The sequence below is a fragment of the Ambystoma mexicanum genome, chromosome 14, assembly GCF_040938575.1.
Source record: "Ambystoma mexicanum isolate Mex_15411 chromosome 14, UKY_AmexF1_1, whole genome shotgun sequence".
NCBI lineage: Eukaryota > Metazoa > Chordata > Amphibia > Caudata > Ambystomatidae > Ambystoma > Ambystoma mexicanum.
Window position 1 is genome coordinate 11,957,504 of NC_090940.1, and position 18,740 is coordinate 11,976,243.

Here is an 18,740-nt window from a genome sequence, read left to right on the forward strand (position 1 = left end):
TCTTCATCCTCCCACTGGGCTCGATTACATCTTCTTCACCGTTATTCACTCTCTTTCCTGCTCGAAGAGGGGAAGTTGGAAACTTTAAATTTTCCATTGAAGGAGCTGCTTCTTTCTCACAAGAGGGCTCTAAACCCATGTTGCCCAGATTTTTCTCTGCGCAATTTGTGGTTACATGTTGAATAATTGAAGTTTGCTTTGTTTTTCCAGGAAAAACCTCTTGGCTTTTCCGTGAATGTGGTGTGCCCTCCTTTTTACTTAGGCAATGTATCTCAACAGTGGATGGCATGGGGAGTGGCGTTCTCAAAGAGGATTCACTTTGCGAATAACATAGGTTCCCAAAATGGGAACCAAAGCTTAAGCCACTGGGTTTCCATGCCTGTCGCTTTGAAGCCCATCTATTGGAATTCTTAAAAGTTTTGGGCACCAAGAATTTAGGTGGGTCAGTGGATGAAACAATATTGTAGGATGGTGCAGCCATAGGCGAATTGTCTTCTTTTTCTATGATGTCAGCGGTCCCCTTGTAAGGTTGAGTAGAACCTATGGTGCTTATGTCCTTGTGGGTCATGGGGCAACTGTCCATAATCTCCTGTGACTTTGTTATAATCTCCTCTGGATCAGGTTCAACGTAAACACAATAATCATTTAACTGGTGTTGGAGTGTTTCAGAGCCTGACCCATTTGGAGGAGTATTTTTTTCAAGCATTTGTTCAAGGTCAAGGTTCCTCTCGGGATCCAAAGTGTTACGGGCAGATTCTGTTTTTTGCCCCACTTCGACTCGAGCCTCTACCGGATGATTTATAGTGGGCTCCAAGTTAAGACTGATGTCTGTGCCCCCTCCCAAGGTTTCGTCCAGACTTGGGCCTACAGCTGTCATTGATCTCAGTAGTTTTTACAACAAGCAAGCAAGAGTCACAGCCACAAGGGCTTGTCTACAATCTGCAGACTGCAACTACAGGCTCTGTAATAGCACTGTGGTCTTTACCTGATTCGTTGCCGTGCTCTTTAGGCAGTGAGATTCTTTGCCCGGTTCTTTATGCAATGAGCAGAAGGAAAGAAAACAACCGTCTTTTAAGGCAGCAATGGAGTATGCCTGTATGTAGTTGAGAGGATAGGTAAATAGCAATTGGTCAGAGAGAGAGCACACTATGTGGCATGGGAGCTCAAAGACATATAGTCCACAGTCACTCCCATGGGACATGTGTGTTTGTGATCTGCTATTCTCCGCTCGTGACAAATGATGCAGTAGCACTTGTGACAAATGATGCAGTATCACTCTATATCACTCTATATCAATATCAGAGTTTCCTCAGGGTGTCAGCAAGCAAGCAAGCCAGCAACTGTACAATGCTAGACAGCACCTGCACCGCCCTTACCGCAGTCCGGTTGTGATCCTTTTTTTCTCTGCCGCCCTGCTGTGTAGCTCCAGCAGTCAGGCAGGCGGGCAGCCCAACCCTGGCTTCGGCAGCTTCTGCGGCTCCCCCTCCAGCGGTTGCCGTGCTCCGGTGTTCCGGGGTCCAGGGGCCCCTGCAAGGTCCTGGTCATGGTCATGGGTAGGGGCGTAGGCTCACAGGACGCAGGACACGCAGCCCAGGAAGGGTTTGAGGAAAGAACCTCAATTTCGCTCAATACGCACAACCTGCTCAGACTCAAGCCGCACCTCTCAGTTCGCCGAGAAATAGAAAGAGATAGAGGCTGCCTCTGAGTCGTTACTCATGGTTCTATATCAGTACTCCAAAATGGAGGATACTCAGAGCTCCTGCCACATCAGCATGAAGCTGCCACCAGTCCATACCCTGCTCTGTGGGCAACACACAGGGGCCCACAAACATACACTAGGGGTACAGGGTTGTAACCCCACCCATGGGAGCCATAATGGTATCCCAATGGTCTTGGCTCACTACAACCCAAAAGAGGAAGGACTGCACTGCCAGGGGTCCCAACTGGACTCCTGTGCAGAAAATAACACAGAACACACATAAGGGAGTATAGGACAAGGACAGGGAAGTCATGTCTCTTCAATGCTTTTCCAGCATCACAGTGCCACATAAATTGTCAAGGCACGAGCAACGTCCAGGAAATGCAACACCCTTTCAGCTGGTGTAGAATGGTTCTGAAAGAATACTGGCAGAAACAAAGGCTCGTTGAGATGGAACTCCGAAGGCACCTTCGGCATAAAGGTGGGATGGGTCCGCAGCACCTCCCTTGTAGCATGGAAGTTGAAGTTTGGCTGCTTGCAGGAGAGGGCCTGAATCTCCCCTATTCGCTTGGCTGAGGTGATGGCCATCAGGAAAGCAGTCTTCCATGAGAGAAACATCAGAGGGGCCTGATGCATCGGTCTGAATGGAGGCTCCATGAGCTCAGTCAAAACCATGTTGAACTCCTAAACCGGGCAGGAGCCTTCCCCAATGGGAAAGCTCAGAACAGGCCTTTGAGAAACTCCTTGGTGAGCCTGTTTGACCACACAGAGGGCCTGACTGGCGCTCGGGTGTACCAAGAAATGACAGCCAAATGAACCTTTATGAAGGCGTGAGCCAGCCCAGCCTTGGCCAGCGAAAGCAGGTACGGAAAGAGCTGCAGAGTCGTTACCCACAGAGGTGTAATCTTCTTAGTCCTGCACCACACTGTGAAGCGCTTCCATTTGTGGCTGTAACAAGACAAGGAAGCTCTGGCCTTGGCTAGGATCTTCTTACACTCCATCGGCAGGGAATAGTGCCCAATTTCTAGGACTGCAGGATCCAGGGCAGGCCATGAGGCTGAGCGATGATTGCTCATGGCACAGTATTGTTCAATTTTCCTCTGGAGAGAAAGTCTGAAAGCGAAGGTAGACAGATAGACAGAGCCGCTGATAGATGGAGCCGGTCCAGAAACCAAATCTGATGCTGCCATGCTGGCGTGATGAGGATTATCCCACAATGGCAACATCTGAGTATGTTGATAACACGTAGCAGGAACGGAAATTGAAGGGAAGGTGTACTGGGAGAGTCCATCCCATGGGAACGACAAGGCATCCCCCAGATGCCTCAGCTGAGGGTACCTGCTGGCAAACTTCCAGCACTTGGAGTTGGCAGCTGTTGCAAAGAGATTGGTCTGGGGAAGACCACACCTGCTGAAGAGTTGAGTCACCTATGCCTGTTGAAGCTCCCACTCGTGGCAGGAACGCGGCTCCCTGCTGAGTGAGTGGCTGATGGTGTTCCTGATGCCCTCCAGGTGAAAGCGAACGAGGAACATGTCCTGAAGAATGGCCCAGTGCCACAGGGACTGGGCTTTAGGGAGAAAGCAGGGGAGTGTGTCCCGCCCTGTTTCCGGAAGTAGAACATGGTTGTGGTGTTATCCGTGAAGATCCGCACCACCTTCCCCTGCAGCTGAGTCTGGAGGGACTTGAGGCCCTAGAGCACTGCCTTGAGCTCCAGGATGTTGATGTGTAAATCTTTTTCTTCCAGAAGCCAGAGGCCTCTGGTGTGCGAAAGCCCTGTGTGGGCTTCCAACCCTCCTGGGAGGTATTTGTGCAGAATGTGACCTGGTACGGTGGAATCCAAAATGGGGCCCCTTGAGTGAGATGTGGACACACCGCTCACCATCGCAGAGCATGCAGGAATAACCAATTGAGGGCGATCTTGTCCGTCCAACAGCCTGTGACCTGCTGCCACCTGGCACCTAGAAACTCCTGGAGAGACCCCATCTGGAGCAGACATCCTCCCTAACAGAGACTTGATGGACCGGACTGTCATGATGGACATTGGTGATAGCCGCTGAACTGTCCCTAGGATGGCCTTCACCCTCTCTTCCGAGGGGGTTGCTAGACATGCAAATATGTTGAGACAGACGCACAGGAACAGAGCATTCTGTGACGACTCTATGCAGGACTTTGGATAATTGATGGAGAATCCGAGCAAAGTCTGGACCACAAAATGCAGGAACTTCCAATGCTTTTGATGAAAGAGGATGTCAAAGTATGGTCCTCCAGGTCCAGATTTGCCAGAAATTCCCCATCCTACAGCTGGTTGAGCATATGTTGCAATGTGAGCATCCTGATCTTTTGGGAATTCAAGTACTTGTTGAGGCGTTTTGAGTCTAGGATCAGCCGCCCCCCTCCTGACTTCTTTCAAACCAGAAAGTATCTGGAGTACACTAAGGAGCACTGGAGGCGCTGAGGGACTGGCTCTATTGCTCCTTTTCTTAACATGGATTGAACCTCCTGTAGCAATTGGATCATGTGAAGTTCTTGACGCGCTACAGGAGGAATGCAAGGGCACCTGTGTTGAAATTCCAAGGCAAGCCCCTGCTGAAGAATATCCAGCGCCACCATTGTCCGTTGTGATTTATTTCCACTGTTTGACAAAGTACAAAAGCCGGCCTCCGACTGGGGTGCGAAAGTGGGGTCTTAGGTCCACGGCCGGGTTCAGGCCTGCTTGGGTGTCTGCCTCCTTGGCTGTGGAAGACGACAATGCTGGCCTCTGATGCAGTAGGCCTGGGACCAGCCCCTGTAGGCTTCCTGGGTGGTGGAGTGGGAGGGCTGACAATAGGGGGTAGTGTACCCCCTGGAGGACCTTGAGATCCTTCCTTGTGGGGAACATAAGGGCAACCTCCTTTGCTGCAGAGTCCCCAGAGAGCATGCCATCTCTGTGTCTGTCTTGATAGCCTGGAGCATCTCATCCACTGCCTTCCCAAATAAGTTGTCTCCATCAAAAGACATGTCCACAACATTGGACTGCACATCCACCCGGAAGTTGGTGGCCTTCAGCCAACCTTGGCGTCTAAGGGCCACACCATTGCTTATTTGGCAGAACCCAGAGTCTGCTATGTCCAGCGCCACCATGATGGCGTGATCCGATGCCACCTCACCCGCCTAGAACAGGGCCATGGCCTCGGCCATCTTGTCGTCTGGCAGGAAATCCAATATCAGGCCGAGATTGTGCCAAAGCTCCCTGTTGTAACGCAATAGAATGGGAAGAGCACCAGCGGCCTTGACGGTGGAAGCTATGGTGTAGATGATACTTTTTCCCACGACATCCAGCTTCTTGCCCTCCTGGTCTGGGGGCACCAAGGAAGAGGATGAGGGGTTGGACGGGTGCTTCCTGGTTGGGACTGACACCACTGAGTCTGGGGAGGGCTGTGACCATAAAAGTCTGGGAGCCGAGTTTGGGGCCCTGTATTTCTTCTGCAGCCGGTCCCTCTTGGAGGGTGTTGTGCTTGCTGTCTTCATAAGGGCTAATCCTTCCTTCCAGACATTGTCCCACAACAGAATCAACGTGACCGTCTTCCTAAAGGACTCATGTCAATGGAAGTGAAACCATTCTTTCTTTTTCTCCTCCGGCACAAGACCAAAGGGCTTGGACGCACTTGAGATCGTGGTGTGAAAGGAGCCAACATCATCTGTTGGCGAAGCCCTGGTGGGTTCATCAGCACTCAGAGGCTCCCCGTCCATAGGGACATAATCTTAATATTCGTCCGTATGAGTCGCTGTGGTATCTATGTCCGTGCTGGTGTCAGTACACAGCGGCTCTTCCTCCACTAGGGTCAAGAGCCTATGGGGTGATGTTGGGTGACGCTTTGGCCTGTCAGGGCTTGGCTGACATGTTGGCCTGGGAGGACCTGGCCTTTTGGGGCTCTTGATCGGAGGACTGGGAGCACTGCGTGCCGGTCCATGTGTCGGAGCAGCAGGCAGCCTCTGCTGAATTTCTGTCACCAAGGTGTGCAAGTTGGAGAGGATGTCCAGTTAAATTTTCCTGGGTGCTGTCCCTGTTGCATCCAGGAATGGAGTTGGGCTGAAACCTCTTGGAGGGGCAAACAGCTGGTATGGTTCCTGGTGTACCGAACCTTCATGAGATGTGGTCCCTTGGCCCCCTTAATGGCCCGAGTGGAAATCCTCAGGCAGCTGTTCATCCACCAAACTACTGACGCCGCTGGGGCTGGTGGAGACACCCTCACGGGTCTTGGCAGGAGGTCCGATGGAGACAGCAACTCCCTCACTCTACAAGAGTTTTTTGGGAATGAGGCAATTATAGAGATTACCATAATTGGCACCGCCATCGACGATGTTGTGGTTGGTATAGCAGATGGACGCCATGGAGGCAAAGACACCCTTGCAATCGCTGTCATCAGGAATGCAGAGATGACTGCTACTGATAAACTTTTCATTGCTGAAGGAGTGGTAGATGTTGACGGACCGTAGACCGGGGTGTCCCCGAGGTGGTCGCCGACAGTATGGTCATCGACGGTACCATGGTCATCAATGAAGAAATCATTGACATGGTAGCAGTCCTGGTAGATGAAGTTGTTGTGAACGGGGTAGTGGTCTAAAGTGAAACTGCTTTGCTTTTTTTACCGAGAATTCGCAGCCTGATGATGGGGAATATTCATGAGCATGTAAATCCATGCAAGACCCCATGCTGGAGAAGTACACATATTGTTGTGGGGTTTTGGGGGCCTTCCCACAATGTCCACAAATGGCTTAATTGAAGCAATGTGGATGGAGAGTTGTAAAATAAGGCTGTACCAGGATTAGGGGCATTAGTTGTGTCCTTATAAAAAAGACTCTTGGTAGGGAGTCGGGGGGGCATGTGTTGCAATGCCATCACACCTGCAGGCGTGGGCACACAGAAATCAGAGCAGTATGATTACTTCCAAACAGAAAATGGGGCCCGCTTCAGTGAGAAAGTAATACGCCATAAGTCTATTGCTAATACAAAAAGGTGTGTTTATTAGAAATTGTTCTAGGCCAGTGAGCAGCACTTTGGTGGGGAAGCTGGGAAGCATGGCTGTTTGACATCCCAGGAAGGAGTTTGGTGAATTTTTCGGTGTTTGTCTACTGGCTTATAGTCTTAGCACTATGAGGGGGAAATGTATTGCAAGTTCTCTTGTCCATCAATGCTGCTCCAATGCTGAAGAAACGTCTAGATTTGCTTTAGCTGACACCTGGATCGACCGCCTCAGTTCTCTGACATTGGGCAACCTACTACGGTGTGCAGAAGCACTGAAATGAACGTTAGCGTCTCACACTCCTATGAAAGGATCGAGGTCTAAGGTGAGGGCCTGGGGCCACTGGCTGAACAGAGCATTCCACCACAGTTTATCAGATTTCAGATCCTTTCTCCACACTGTTACACAAATAACCTCTACACATAATGCTAAAACTCCCAACACACCCCTAGAAGCGCGTAAGGATGGGCCAATTTACCCTGTGGAATTGCTGCCAGCTATTATGCTTCAGAGGGTGGTTTTCAGCTATGGATCAGGGCTTTGACCACAATATGCAGCCTTCATGACCTGCTGAAAGGCTTTTAACTTCAATGATAGGTCCTTCACGTAAGGGAATTTTGGGAAGACCTCCATTTAGAAACATCTTCTCTGTTGAATACAGGACCTCTACAGCCCAAATAAGATATGAAGCGCAAGGGCATTTAACTGAGAAATTCCATATAAGGTCAGAATGGCGCAAATGCGTCTTTTGGCACAACACGTGTTTGCCATCTATGTCCATGACCTCCACGAGTGCCTGGATTGAGCAAACCAAGACACACTGAAAATTGTGACCATGCATCTACTGACACGGCTCTCTGCTGACAAGATGGTTTTATTGACATGCGCACCAGCGGCACACCAGCGGCGCACCAGCAGCGCTACAAAAATCACCCAAAACAGCTGAAGTCTTCTGCCTTGCAAACAAAATCAAAAGATCATCAAAGCACAATCTAAAAGATTGGACTGGAGGAGGAGAAAGGTCTCCAAACCAAACAAGTACCACCTGATAAATGCGGCTGTAGAGAGTCAGGAAATTCTGGCTGTACCTTTTGATCAAACGAGGTATGTGGAGATCCTACTCAGCTGCACCACAATCTCATTTGAGGCCACAGAGTGAGGCATGTGGTTTACTTGACTGTTTGGTGCAAGCATAGTGGAACACCTACCAGAGATCAAGAGCACTAAGTCTGACGTGGTGGAACACGACGGAGTGGACGCTTGGGCTGCCTCGCTGCAATGGTAGGGCTACACTGTCAACTAGAGAAATAAATGTTCCTTTACATAAAGCGTGCAGGTCAACTAATAGGCTAGCAGCGAGAAAATGCACCTATTTAACAACACAGAATTGAGAAGCCTGTAGAAAAACCTAGTGATTAAGCAGTGAATCGGCTAAAGTCAAATATATGAAGATGTGCTAAACCATCTACCCATAAAGAAGTACCAACGAAGCACTTTTTCCTAAATTAGAAGCACACAACAGAATAAAACCTCTTCTTGGAAATATCACCCAACAAATTGTCTCCCATTATCAGTCAGAATTAATGCCGGTAAACCTTCCCTCTCGAAAACACACTACAAAATTTCAACCACGCTCTGAGCCGTTATATCTCGCACAACGTGGAACTCTGTCCAACACAAGAGCAAATCCACGAGGACAATGATAAAACTTCCACGACCACTACCCATATCCACTGGACCTAAAATATCAAATGCAACCCTTTCACTCCATCATGAGAAACATACAGCGTATCGGTGATGGCGTCCTCCACCAGACCATCATTGACCTCACCCTCGCCCTACCCAAAGCCTTGATACATGATCCGCCCTCTCATTTTCCTTTCCTGAAATCACTTCCATTGCATTTGTGTCCCTGCATCATAGCCACCCAACATGCCACTCTCCTAGATACCTTTTCAAGACCCTTCTTCTAAAAAATGGCTTTTAGAGGCCTATGGTCTTTTCTGATGGTGAACTCTGCTCTCCACACAAAAATGCAAACATTTCCACACCCTAATGACAAGCTAGAGCCTCTTTCTCCACGACAGAGTAGTTTCTTTCCGCAAACCTCAGCATCCTCGAGGCATGCGTGACAACCATGTCCTGACCATCTTCCCTAACCTGTGTCAAAACAGCACCAATCCCTGATTCACTAGCATCCACTGAAACAACACATCTCCTTCTAGTATCAAACATAGACAACGCCTTAGCCATATCAATTTCCTTTTTATCGCCTGGAACTCCTCCTCGCATTCAGCATCGCACTCAAATTCAACACCCTTCTTGAGCAAACTTCTAATTTTTGTTCTTTTGTCAGCAAAATTGCTCACAAATTTATGACAGAACTCTATCATACCAAGGAAGGACTTTAACTCCCCTTTCCCTTCGGGTGATCTAATCCTTTTAATACCATCCACTAAATCCTTCCTTGGCCTCAGCCCTTCCGCTGATACCTCATGTCCCAAATATTCCACAACTTCCTACCCAAATACACACTTTTACGCCCTGAACGTTATTCCTCTCTGTTCCAATATCCTTACAACCTTCCTTACATTCTCTTGATGCTTCTCCGAACTGTCCCCACATACCAGAATGCCGTCCTGAAAACAATGTACATCTGACATCCCTCTCAGCAACCTGTCCATCACCTTTTAAAAAACTGATGATGCCGATACCAACCCGAAGGGCATTCTGCAAAATTGAAAAATGCCTTTGTGCGTAATGAACGCTGTCAGTTCCTTAGCTGTCTCATCCAACCGTTTCTGGCTGTACGCAGATGCCATATCCAATTTCGTAAAAACCTTGCTTTACCAATCATTGCTAAAATCTCTGACATATTGGGGAAGGGATGCCTCTCTGCCACAACACATTTATTTAACTCCCTTAAATCCACGCACAACCTTAGCTCCCCGCTGGATTACTTTATGACCACAAGGGGGATACCAGTCAACGCTTCTCGCTAGTTCTATTATTCCAGCTTCTCTCAATCTCTTGAGCTCATCCCTCACCTCATCCCTAAGTACCATGAGAACCGGACACAGTTTTGCTGCCACTGCCCTGGTTTCCTCCTTTCGGACTATCCTATGCTCCATGCCTTTAACACACCCAACCTCCTTCGACAACACATTGGGAAAACATTCAACCATGCTCACCCCTTCACTCACATTAAGAGCTTGCTTCTCCATATATGGGTCCAGTCGTATTCTCAGACCTTTTCACTCCTTCCATCCCAGCAACGTCTCGCCATCCTAGTGACATACACCTTCCCTTGTGTTTCCCTTCCCTTGAACCTTAACTGTGCCACATAGCACCCTATGACATATTTCCCCAAGGTTAAAACCCCCAGGCTTCTTATCAGAGGGCAATAAATCCTCCACTTTGCCGCCCAGGACACCTTCATACACATTGCGTGACATAAGAGACAGCTTCGCCCCAGAGTCCACCATCATACGCAAAACACTCCCATTTACACATATGTCTGCAAAGGGGCTATCACAGCTATCCTTCCCACTACACCTGACCATATTTACTGTCACAATTTCCACTCGCTCTTCGTCATCTTCACCAGATGACTGACATGCTTCCTCACTTACATAACGTACCTTTTTCCCACTATTAAGGGAGTAATTTTTGCAGCAATTTGCATAGTGACCCCATCTCTTACACTTATTACAGGTTACTCTCCTCCCTGGACACACTGGAGAACTCACAAAGTGATTTGCACTTGGACACCATAAACAGAATTTCTTATCACTCCTGGGCCCTTTTGTTTTGTCACTTCTAACACCTGTCCCTTCAGACCCCTTTTGAGTATTGAGTTTCACTTTCTTCTTTATTTTCCTACACTCACTCACTCTCGATATTTTACTCGACCCTGATTTATTATCCTTCCTCCCGAGTTTTGCCACACATTGCATAGTATGTTTGACTCTTTTCGCTATCGCTACCACCTCTTCCAATTCTGGCTCATCCATCAGCCATATCTCCTCCCTTATCTTATCATTAAAACAGTGAATCATGAATTGATGTGTTATGTGTTCATCCAATTTTTCCCAAAACTTACAATTGAGGGCAAGATGGAGTAAAGCTGTTATGTACTCCTCCACTGACTCTCCTTCTCGCTGCTGCCTTACTCCTAAATTATACCTCTCTAACACGGTGCTAGTTTTAACATCGAAGTGGCGGTCAAGTTTTTTCAGAGCATTGTCAAATGGTTTAGGACGATTTTCCCGACTCAAAAGGTTTGCATGAACCTTTTGTTCTAAAAATGCTACCACCAAAGGTTCGAACACCAAAAGTTCAAACCTTTGCTGGTAGCATTATAAAAAAAAAACAGGGTCTGCGGGGGTGTCCCCCGCATCACCCCACTCACTGTACTTCATGGTATAGTGAGCGGGGGCTGCAGGAGACACCCCCGCAGCCTTCTGTTGAAAAAAATAAATAAATAAACAAAATGTTTTAAAAAGAAACAGGGGCTACAGGGCTGTCCCCCGCAGCCTTCTGTTTAAAAAAAAAAGAGAGAAGAAAAGGACCCTGCAGTGCCGGTCCTCGATCACGGAAGTGAAAGGGAACTGGCGCTGCAGGTACCACCGTGAAGACAAGGTAAGTGTGGTTTGTTTATGTTAGGGGTGTGGGTGGGGGGTGTGTTGTGGGTGTGTTGTGTGTGTTTGTATGTGTGTTCGCATGAGAAAGGTGCAAACCTTTGGTAGTTCGCACCTTTCTCGTGCAAACGATTTGCCCGCAGTAATTTCAGCTGTGGGCAAATCACTAGGATTCTTGTCAAATTCGTTGACCCCACTTTCTTGATCTAAGTCTGGTATTTCCGGTAAGATCTCATAGATCCATTGGCCTTCATACCCCAAAAAATGCATCGAAGGTGAAACGTTCTGCTCATCTGAAATGGTATTGACACAAGCAGCTTTTACATAGTGAATACAACCCTTTCTCTGGGCTCCCCACTTGATCTTCACTGGGTCAGAACTTGCCTTGAACACAGGCGGCCCCGGCACTCCTGTCTGAGCCATTTTTGTGGATAATTATGCTCTATCTGGCCACCCTTAAACATGCTGTGATCCTCTCACTCTTAAAGAAAGCTAATCTTGATGCTGGAGTGCCTGTCAATTTTAGGCTGATCCCCTTGTTGGCAGCAATAATGAAGCTGATGGAGGTGGTGATAACGCCTGAGATCTCACGTTTTTCTGGAAAATAATGATTGTCTCCATCCGTACCAATCGGGCTTCCGTCCCAAGATGGGGACGGAGTCCGTAATGATTTCATTATTGGGCGATCTGGCGTTGCTCTAGGACCATGGAGAGACCGGAGTCCTTATTCTCCTGGATTTCTCTGCAGCCTTTGATACAGTGGACCACCAAATTCTTCTGGCCAGGCTGCAACATGCTGGTGTTACTGGATCTCTTCTGGCCTGGTTTAAGTGCTTCTTGTATGGCTGTTCACAGATGGTTTCTTCCCAAACGTGTTTCTATTCTTTTGTAGAACTATCTTGTGGAGTTCCGTAAGGGTCGGCTTTATCTCTGCTTTTGTTCAACTTGTATGTTTGCATGCTGGCGGATCTTATAACTGAATGCAGTGTAGTCTTTCATTCCTACGTGTATGATACACTGTTGATTTTCAGGCTGGACTCACCGCAGACTGCATCTCGAGCCCAGCTGTGGGACAGTTTGGAAAAAGTGGGTTCTTGGATGGCTGCCAACTGGCTTCAGCTTAATGGGAATAAAACAGAAGTATTAGTAGTCAGACCCCAGGGTAGTGACTACCTTTGTAATCGGCAATATTGGCCTGATTCCCTTGGCCCTTGCCCTGTCCCTTGTGCCTCAGTTAAGAGCCTGGGTGTTAAACGTTTCCCAAATGGCTCACGTGATGCTCAGATTTCCATCACCTGGGATTCGGGATTCAGAAAATTGAAAACTTTGAAACAAATGCATCCTCTGCTTCCCCAGGAAAACCGTACTACACTGGTTACATCCTCGATAATGGGGTCCGTAGATTACTGCAATGGCATCTTTTCTGGGACAGCCAAGTACCAGATTCAGCGACTGCAGGTTCTACAGAATGCAGCAGCGAGCTCAGCGCTTAATGTCCCCCGACTAACTCCTTCCGTTGCTCTTCTCCACCAGCTACATTGGCTGCCTGTAGAAGCGTGCATTGATTTCAAGACTCTGTGTGTGGTACACAGAGCCCTCTATTATGTTGGTCCGCAGTACCTGAGGAAGAAACTGGTTAGGTATGTTCCCACAAGAAGTCTTCATTTGGAATCACAGGCTCTTCTGAAGATTCCTCAGTTTCATTGTAAGCGGCTAGGCCGCCGCTCTTTTTCAGTACTTGCCCCCAGTTTGTGGAATGCCCTCCCGCTACACCTGAGAGTGCAGACTGAATACTTTCGTTTCAGGAAAGCACTTAAAACTCACCTTTGTAGCTGTTTTTCTGTTTCTTAATTTGTCTGAGGCATGCTCCAGTAAAATTGCTCTTCTCCGCTTAGCATCTAGATGCCTCCGGGCCTTAGTTTGCGCTTAATTAAATCTTAATAATAATAATAATATCCCTTGCGAGTAGATAACTTCTTGTGAGGCGACAAATTATTTACACAACGATTTTACTGTGTTTTTCCTTATGTACAGCACGTGATTTGCTTTCCACAGCTGCAAAATCGGTTGTATACGAATTGTTCAAACTACAATTGTTCGAATTACAATTGACCTTTGCACAATCGACCAAATTGTGAAGGTCAATTGTTACATATATGTGGGGGGGGACCCCCCGCAACCCCCATTATATATATATATATATATCACACGGCCACGGTAGTGGCCGTGTAGTTATGGTTAAGTTGCTGTTTCCATAGGAAGAGCACTTTTTGGGTGGCTTATAACTCCGCTCCCCCTGGACGAATCCTCACCAAACTTTGGAATAAAAAGTATATGGGTCACTCTGAATTGTTTTGCAATGTTTGGAGATGTTTGGTCCAGGGGGGGAAAAGTTATAGGGGGGGGTCCCAAAACATCTTTTTTTCCCATAGACTCAAAGGGGAAAAAACTTTGCGCACGGCTACAGGTCAAACCGCTGGATGGATTTTGACGAAATCTGCGGCAGGTACAGGGGCTTGGTCCAGAAAGCGTGCTTTTGTAAATTTGGTAAAAACAAAGAGGTGATGGCTGGAAGGTTTAGAATTAATCTTAACCACTGGTGTTGCTCTGGGCAACCCTCCAGACCACCGTTCTTCACCTGCCAAGCCATTACAGAAGGGGAAAGACCATATGCAAATCAGGCTTGGCCCCACCCCAAAAGGGGCAGTCCAGCCCAAACTGCTAGGTCACATCCCTTCTGCACGAGACCACAAGCATCCCCAAACATGTTTCGCCCTTGTTGGGGCTCATCAGTGAGGAGTAGCTTGGGTCTCTAGGCCCAGCAGGCACGGGACCCACGTCTGGGAATACCCGTCCCATTCGGGGTGACAAAGCAAAAACAAAGAGGTGATGGCTGGAAGGTTTAGAATTAATCTTAACCACTGCCGTTGCTCTGGGCAACCCTCCAGACCACTGTTCTTCATCTGCCAAGCCATTACAGAAGGGGAAAGACCATATGCAAATCAGGCTTGGCCCCACCCCAAAAGGGGCAGTCCAGCCCGAACTGCTAGGTTACATCCCTTCTGCACGAGACCACAAGCATCCCCAAACATGTTTCGCCCTTGTTGGGGCTCATCAGTGAGGAGTAGCTTGGGTCTCTAGGCCCAGCAGGCACGGGACCCACGTCTGGGCATACCCGTCCCACTCGGGGTGACAAAGCAAAAACAAAGAGGTGATGGCTGGAAGGTTTAGAATTAATCTTAACCACTGGCGTTGCTCTGGGCAACCCTCCAGACCACCGTTCTTCACCTGCCAAGCCATTACAGAAGGGGAAAGACCATATGCAAATCAGGCTTGGCCCCACCCCAAAAGGGGCAGTCCAGCCCGAACTGCTAGGTCACATCCCTTCTGCACGCGACCACAAGCATCCCCAAACATGTTTCGCCCTTGTTGGGGCTCATCAGTGAGGAGTAGCTTGGGTCTCTCGGCCCAGCAGGCACGGGACCCACGTCTGGGCATACCCGTCCCACTCGGGGTGACAAAGCAAAAACAAAGAGGTGATGGCTGGAAGGTTTAGAATTAATCTTAACCACTGGCGTTGCTCTGGGCAACCCTCCAGACCACCGTTCTTCACCTGCCAAGCCATTACAGAAGGGGAAAGACCATATGCAAATCAGGCTTGGCCCCACCCCAAAAGGGGCAGTGCAGCCCGAACTGCTAGGTCACATCCCTTCTGCACGAGACCACCAACATCCCCAAACATGTTTCGCCCTTGTTGGGGCTCATCAGTGAGGAGTAGCTTGGGTCTCTAGGCCCAGCAGGCACGGGACCCACGTCTGGGCATACCCGTCCCACTCGGCGTGACAAAGCAAAAACAAAGAGGTGATGGCTGGAAGGTTTAGAATTAATCTTAACCACTGCCGTTGCTCTGGGCAACCCTCCAGACCACCGTTCTTCACCTGCCAAGCCATTACAGAAGGGGAAAGACCATATGCAAATGAGGCTTGGCCCCACCCCAAAAGGGGCAGTCCAGCCCGAACTGCTAGGTTACATCCCTTCTGCACGAGACCACAAGCATCCCCAAACATGTTTCGCCCTTGTTGGGGCTCATCAGTGAGGAGTAGCTTGGGTCTCTAGGCCCAGCAGGCACGGGACCCACGTCTAGGCATACCCGTCCCACTCGGGGTGACAAAGCAAAAACAAAGAGGTGATGGCTGGAAGGTTTAGAATTAATCTTAACCACTGGCGTTGCTCTGGGCAACCCTCCAGACCACCGTTCTTCACCTGCCAAGCCATTACAGAAGGGGAAAGACCATATGCAAATCAGGTTTGGCCCCACCCCAAAAGGGGCAGTCCAGCCCGAACTGCTAGGTCACATCCCTTCTGCACGAGACCACAAGCATCCCCAAACATGTTTCGCCCTTGTAGGGGATCATCAGTGAGGAGTAGCTTGGGTCTCTCGGCCCAGCAGGCACGGGACCCACGTCTGGGCATACCCGTCCCACTCGGGGTGACAAAGCAAAAACAAAGAGGTGATGGCTGGAAGGTTTAGAATTAATCTTAACCACTGGCGTTGCTCTGGGCAACCCTCCAGACCACCGTTCTTCACCTGCCAAGCCATTACAGAAGGGGAAAGACCATATGCAAATCAGGCTTGGCCCCACCCCAAAAGGGGCAGTGCAGCCCGAACTGCTAGGTCACATCCCTTCTGCACGAGACCACCAACATCCCCAAACATGTTTCGCCCTTGTTGGGGCTCATCAGTGAGGAGTAGCTTGGGTCTCTAGGCCCAGCAGGCACGGGACCCACGTCTGGGCATACCCGTCCCACTCGGGGTGACAAAGCAAAAACAAAGAGGTGACACATTTGGTCACCATCTGTGCTGTATTTTTCTTTATAATTATCAAAAAGTAGGTCTGAAAAAATTAGTGATATCTATGTTCGCTCCGCGGTCACACTTCCCTGTTCGGTCGACGAACAAGATACCGATTGGCTAAGGGGCTGACGTCATGACCGCGGACACGCGACGTCTCTGCCCATTGGCTGCTGCAAGACGTGTTCTGCGTCAGATTGTTTGGATGCGCCCGACATCTTGGATCAGCCGAAAGCGGAGCAACAACCAGCGTACACATGCTCTTTTCATGAATCTCTTTTGCTGTGTCACAGAGCATTGGGAAAGGTTCAGACAGTAAGACATGGGTGATCAATGCATTCATTCTGGGGGTCGGTCGTCATAATGTAATTTCTATGGACACCTTGTAGGCACAGTAAATGTGAGGTGTAATAATGATAGCACTTCAGTCCATGCAGTGGACAGGAAATGTGTAACTGTTGAAAGCACACGCGTATTGGTAGGCAACATTGAAATTGACAACATGCGTGAATGCATTATTTTTTCCGATGGCTATTATTATATACATTAGTACGCCGCCATGGGTGTCAAATGCTACAGTGGTTGTGGCCAGGGCCTACAGTCTTGGATGCATGGCCGTCGGCCGAAGGCCGAAGTCCTTACTTGCAAGACTGTAGGCCCTGACCACAACCACCACCACATGTGCCACCCATGCATACACCCGTAGTGTTGCGTTTTCATTGGCAAGTTGTGGGGAGTGCGTGCAGTATTGGGTGCATGGCCGAAGGCCATGAAACCAAGAACAAAGTTGTAAGTACTAGACGTGGAAGACACTGCACACCCATCCCATGTAAGATCCATAGACATACAGCTAGGAGGGAAGCCTCTGGGCAGACGCACTGAAGGATAACACACCTATAGAATAACCCCCACTACCACACATCACTGAGGTGGTTGTGGGGAGACCCTGCACTTATACCTACTTAATGTCGTATGTTGTATGGCCTCCTTGTATGCACAGAAAATGAGGGGTCGAATAAGGCCAGTATTTCAGCCCGTGCAGTGGACGTGGGAGTTGTTACATTTGTAAGGACACGTGTGGTGTTAGTGAACATTGAAATTGACAACATGCCGTGAATGCATTATTTTTTTCAATGGCTATTATTATATTCATTAGCATGTGCCGCCATGGGTGGCACATGCCAGGGCCTACAGTCTTGGATGCATGGCCGTCGGCCGAAGGCCGAAGGCTTTACTTTCAACACTCTCGGCCCTGGCCACAACCACCGTAGCATTTGCCACCCATGCATACACCCGTAGTATTGTGTTTCGATTGGCAAGTAGTGGGGAGCACGTTCAGTCTTGGGTGCATGGCCGAAGTCATGCACTCAAAAACAAACCTATAAGTACTAGACGTGCAAGCCACTGCACACCCATCCCATGTAAGATCTATGGACATACAGCTAGGAGTGAAGCCTCTGGCCAGAAGCACTGAAGGATATCACACCTATAGAAAAACCCCCACTACCACACATCACTGAGGTGTTTGTCGAGAGACCCTGCACTTTCGGGTGCATGGCCAAAGCCCATTAACCCAAGACTCAAGTCATAAGCAGTGGAGTTACAAGTCAATATGGGTGTGGTGTAATACGCAAGTTGTGTTGACGCCCTAGTGTCTTAGCTTCATGGCTGCAGACGATGGTCCGAAAAGTAAATTTATAAGTAGCTAATTTACAAGGACCATGATTTTCATTTGCAGCGATGGTTGTGGATAGGAACTATACTCCTTGTACCTTGGTTATAAGGTGTAGGTGGTAGGTTACTCACCGAAGATGGAAGGGCAGCCTACAGGCACTGCAGCATATTAGTACCATAGATTAGACGTGTAGATTCCCATGTGTAGAAAATGCCTGCCAATATACTTACTCCTTACTTTGTTCAGAATCCACATACATTTTTTTAATTGGCTATCGTACTTGGCGGAAGTATCACTTTTCCCATTTCTGTGATGAAAGAAAAAGGTGTGTTAGTGTTTGCATTTTTTTAAAATTTACTACATTGCATAATAGACAGTTAACCTTTTTATTTACCCTCTTATTTAGTTTACAAACCAGTGTACTGTGTATTGCGCTCCGTTTCTGTGTTTGCTTTTCTAATCCTTGTGTCGGGGAAAAAAAAAACCTTATCGGATTAAAAAAAACCTTCATTTCCTATGGTACTAACTACTTCCTTTTTTCCTTTCAGTGTTTCCTTCATCTTTCTGATCTATGTTATGTTTGTTGCCTTCCTGCCCATTTTTAACAACAGTTAGATACCTGTAGGCGTATTCTAACTGTGCATTTGTTCCTACAGATTTGTGATACTCATTCATTTGTGTCGTTGTTATATCCTGCTTCCTTCATCTTTCCCATTAATGTTTTGTTTGTAGCCTTCCTGCCGATTGTTAACAACAGTTAGATACCTTTAGGCGTATTCTACCTGTGCATTTATTTTCAACGATCTGTGATTATCATTTATTTGTGTCATTCGTCCATCCTGTTGGGTAGTTAGATACCTGTGGGCGTATT